Source organism: Leucopleurus acutus (genome assembly GCF_964270905.1).
Source record: "Leucopleurus acutus genome assembly, chromosome: 16".
Taxonomy (NCBI): Eukaryota; Metazoa; Chordata; class Mammalia; order Artiodactyla; family Delphinidae; genus Leucopleurus; species Leucopleurus acutus.
The window spans coordinates 1642821-1648153 of NC_139158.1; positions in this window are offsets into that span (position 1 = coordinate 1642821).

A 5333-nucleotide genomic window follows, 5' to 3' on the forward strand; every position below is an offset into this window, starting at 1 on the left:
CGCTTTCTGATGGCAGCCGGTGCGCCAGGGCCTCCTACAGCAGTCCCCTGGAGCAGGGCCCATCACGACCATTCTATAGATGTGAAAACTGAGGCTCAGAGACGAGAGAAATCGTACCCGATCCCCAGAGAGCAGAACCCGACCTGAGCCTGACTCCGAAGTCCAGGCCCCTTTGAGTTAGACTTATGGCTACACTAGGGGGGTGCAGGGGGCCGCGGAAATGGGGCACGAGTGGTGGCGTGGGGTCTACCGAGACCCCCTGCCTGTCTGTGGGCGCCTGCAGTGGCCGCCGTGTGGGGAGCACTTTAGCCCCGCACGGCTCTCCGCCGGCGTGCGCTCCGTCTCCCTGAGTCTGGTCTCAGGCACATGGCACAGGGACAAGAAGCATGGTCAGAGAAAGCCCAGACTCCAGGCTCCTCTCTGGAGAAAGAGCTCTTCTCACATTCCTGTCTTCTGAGAAGAGCAGGCTGTTTATATGAGCTATTTATATAATAGCTGGTTATCTCATAGTCTCACTTCAGAAAAATGACCGAACTGGAGCTTGATGGAGACTTTGGGGAAAATGCCAGCGAAGCTGGCTACTACTTCAGCCCATTCGTTAAATGTTAGCAGGTGTACTTTCAGGCAAGTGGAGAAAACATCTGATGATGTCATGTTGCTAAAACAGGCAGCATTTATTTCACTTAAAGGCTATTCGCCAAACCAAGAACCTCTTAATATTATTGCCTCTGCCTGCAGCAATTTGGAGATTACTTGATCTCACTGCAAAAGTCTTCCAACATTTAAAAGTAAGAAAAATGCCCTTCTCTTAAAGAGATAATGTGCATCGGCAGAGAGTATGGCCTTCGAGAGCCAAGTATAGATATTGAGCTGTAGCCTGTAAATGAGAGTCTATCAATGAATCAATGAGCTGATCGATCAGTCAATAACAAATCAATGTTTTAAGTGTCCAGCTCAGGGCCAGGCCCTGAGGACATAAAGATGAACAAGATACTCTCTAAGACTTAAGCTGTCGATCTACTGGGAGGAGACACAAACCACTATGTACAACCCAGTACGATAGCAGGATGATAGACACAGCAACAGGGTGCTGGGGAGCTGGCAGCGGGGGCTGTGGATTCAGCCTGGGGGTCTGGGAGGACCTCAGGGAGGAGAGGAGGATCTTGCTAGGGGAGCTGAGCCAGCTCCACCCAAAGCGGTCCCCTCAGGCTTCCCTGGTGGCACAGTGGTTGGGAATCCGCCTGCAGATGCAGAGGACACGGGTTCGAGCCCTGGTCCGGGAGGATCCCACATGCCGCAGAGCAACTAAGCCCGTGCGCCACGACTGCTGAGTCTGCGCTCTAGAGCCCGCGAGCCACAACTACTGAGCCCATGCACCACAACTGCTGAAGCCTGTGTGCCTAGAGCCCATGCTCCACAACAAGAGAGGCCACCGCAATGAGAAGCCCGCGCACCGCAACAAAGAGTAGCCCCCGCTCGCCGCAACTAGAGAAAGCCCGCATGCAGCAACGAAGACCCAACGCAGCCAAAAGTAAATAAAATAAATGAATTTAGGAAAAAAAAAACAAAACAAAGAACAGAAAAAAGCAAAGTGGTCCCCTCTCGGTCCCAGAGGATGAAGATGCAAAAGCCTGGAGCACGTCCTCTTGGGCTGCACTGGGGGCTGTTATCTGACCTGCTTCCAGGCACCGTGATTTGGGGGAAGGGATGTCGGCAGCTGCAGCCCCAGGCGTTACTCTCTGGGGGCCTAGATGGAGTTACGTGGTGTGGTGGCGATTTTAGGTGTCAGCTTGGCCAGGCCACTGTACCCAGTGATTCCATGAAATGCTGATCTAGGTGCCACTGTGAAGGTATTTGGTAGGTGAGACGAACATCTACAATCAGTTGACGGTAAGTAGAGAGTATCTGGGATAGTGTGGCTGGGCCTCATCCAGTTGAAAGGCCTTACCAGCAAAAGCTCAGGTTTCCCAGAGAAGAGAAAATTCTGCCTCGAGACTGTGGCATCAGCTCCTGCCTGAGTTTCCAGGCTGCTGGCCTGCCTGACGAATTTTACACTCACCAGCCCCGATTCTTTAAAGTAAGTCTGTGTGTGAGTGTATGTATATATATATGTATATATATACATATACATGCAAACATGTACATAAATGTGTATCTATGTGTTTATATACACATACACATATATAAACACATGTACATAAACACGGCTAAATAGATATACGTATGTGTTTCTCTCTCCTATTGGTTCTGTTTCTCCAGAGCCCTGATTGACCCACAGAGTAAGGTAAAGGGTCCCCAGCAGACCTCACAGGCCCCCCAGCCGGTTTTCTGCAGGAGGGAGGCAGTTCCCAGTGGCTGCAGTGGACAAGCTGGTTGACCAGCAGCACATCCTAAGATCTTGTGAAATAAAGTGCAAGTGTGCTCAGATGGCTTCCTCCTCGCCACCTCCAGAGCCCGGCTCAGCAAGGCCTCCCCCGCCACGCCATTGCACACTGTGGCCGCGGGGCGTATCCCCAGCGAAGGGACTGCAGCTGAGCTTATGGTTTTGTTCATTGTCTTCCCCCCGCGGGTCTATAGGTCGGCGAGCGCAGGGGTGTTTGTTGGCCTCAGTCGCTGCTTTGTGCCCAGTAATTACAGCAGATGCCCAGTTAATAGCAGTCGGGTGGACGGATGAACGGATGGGTGGGAGTGACCCTGAGCAGAGCCCTGGGGAAAGGGGCACCCGAGCCAACCCTGGCAGAGGCCCCCTTCTCTCCCCGCCACCCCTCCCTTGCTTCCTTCCTGTTGACGACGACATCTGATTAAACTGTTCAGGAACCCAGAAAATCCTCTCACTGCCATGTCAGGGCCCCCTGAGAGCAGAGAGGAGATGGAGGGAGGAAGGAGGGAAGAGCGCGGTTGAGGAGAAGGGAGAGGGGCCAAAAGCCAGAGGGGGAACGTTCCAGCAAGGCCCGAGCTCAGGAGTTCACAGGAGACATAACCCCTCACAGGGCTGTGGGAGAACAAAAGGGTCACTTCAGTAAACAGCCGGCACGCGGTAGGTCCAAACATGGTGCATCAAACACTCATTATTTAGTCTATTTCCAGGACTCACTGGGTGGTCCCCGAAAATAATAATATTCTCTTCTCTCCGGTTCGCTGTTGAGATGAAAACATGCTCCACGTGCCGAGGTCGGCGGCACCTTCCCCAGCGCCACCAGGCAGAGCAGCGCCGGCCCGAGCAGGGCGCCCCTCCTGCCCCGGCGCATCCGAGGCCACTGCCGGCCTCCCCCAGACACACGTGCCCTCCGCCGTCAGGGCAGGGAAAGCCGAGCGTGCGTGCCTCAGACGTGACCGTCACCGCGTGCCCTGCCAGCGGTGGAGCTGCGACAGCGCTGCACCCGCTCCTTCCGCTGAGGGGACTGTGCACCTCGCGCGCGACTGATGCCACAGGCCCTTCCCCTGAGGGGGCACGAGTGCCTGGCGCCTGTACCGGAGACATGCGTGCTCACCGCATGTCCCCTCACCTGACGAGGCTGTGACAGCGTATATGTGTCCCTTACCCGTGACGGTTCACCACACGCCCCCTCGTCTGAGGAGGCTCACGCAACAGCGCACGTGTACCTCAGACATGACCGAGAGCAAAAACTTCGAGCCCCGAGGAGACTGCAGGAGTGCGCGGTGTCCCTCAGACGTGATCGGTCGTCACGTATACCTGAGCTATGGCTGATGCCGCACGCCGCCACGCCGGTGGAGCCGTGACATCGGTGCACGGGTACCTCAGACGTGACAGTCCAGCAACGTCCCCTCCTCCGAGGTGGTGTGACAGCATGCGCGTGTACCTCACGTGACCGATGCCACACACACACCTCCAAGCGGGGAGGCCGCGACAGCAGTGCACCTGTCCCTCTGGCGTAGCCGGGCGCCATGTGTGTCCTCTCTCGAAGAGGCTGTGGCAGCTAAGACATGACTGCTCACCACACGCCCCTCACCAGAGGGGCAGTGACAGCGGCCATGAGTACCTCAGACACGACAGCTCAGACGAGTCCCCTCACCTGAGGTGGTGTGACACCAGACACCCGTCCACCAGACGTGACGGATGCCACACAACCCTGCGCCTGTGAAGGTGGTGACAGCAGTGGATGTGCCCACAGACGTGACCCCTTAACAAAAGTCTTCTCACCTGCCAAGGCTGGGACAGAGTGCAGTTGCGGCTCAGATGTGACTGACACCACAGGGCCCATCACCTGAGGAGGCTGTGACAGCACGCACATGTCCTTCCGAAGTGACCAGTCACCACGTGTCTCCTCACTCGAGGAGGGCATGACAGCAGCCACGGGTACCTCAGACGGGACCGCTATCAAACGCTTCTTCCCCTGACGAAGCTGTTACAGCATCACATGTGACTCTCAGACGTGACCAGTCACCGTACGTCTCCTCACCTGACGAGGCTGTTACGGTGTTGCAGGAGTAGCTCACACGTGACGAGTCAGCTGTGTCTCCTACTAGAGGAGGCTGTGACTGTGCACGTTTACCCCAGACGTGACGGATATAAACGGCTTCTTCACCTGAGGAGTCTGTCACAGCAGGTGCCTTTACCTCAGATACGACCGAGACCACAGCTCTCCTCACCTGAGGAGGCTATAACTGAATTGCATGTGTTCCTCACACGTGACCAGTCACCACGTGCCTCCTCACCTGAGGAGGCTGTGAACAACATGCACATTTACCTCAGAAGTGACCGATATCAAAAGCTTCCTCACCTGGGGCTTCCCTGGTGGCGCAGTGGTTGGGAGTCCGCCTGCCGATGCAGGGGACACAGGTTCGTGCCCCGGTCCGGGAAGATCCCACATGCCGCAGGGGGGCTGGGCCCGTGAGCCATGGCCGCTGAGCCTGCGCGTCCGGAGCCTGTGCTACGCAACGGGAGAGGCCGCAACAGTGAGAGGCCCGCGTACCGCTAAACAAAAAAAGAAAAAAAAAAAAAGCTTCCTCACCTGATGAGACTGTTACATCATTGCACATGATTCTCACACATGACCAGTGAACATAAGTCTCCTCACCTGAGGAGGCTGTTACAGCATCGCCTGTGCAGATAACATGTGACAAGTCACCAGTGTCTCCTCACTTGAGGAGGCCGTGGCAGCATGCACGTTTACCTCAGACCTGACCGATATAGCAGGCTTTTCACCTGAGGAGGCTGTGAGAACAGTGCACACACCCCTCAAGTGTGCCCAGTCCCCTCGTGTCTCCTCACAGGAGGACCTGAGACAGCATGCACATTTACCTCAGATGTGACCGTTACCACAGTTCCCCTCACCTGAGGCCATTACTGAAATGCACGTGTTCCTCAAATG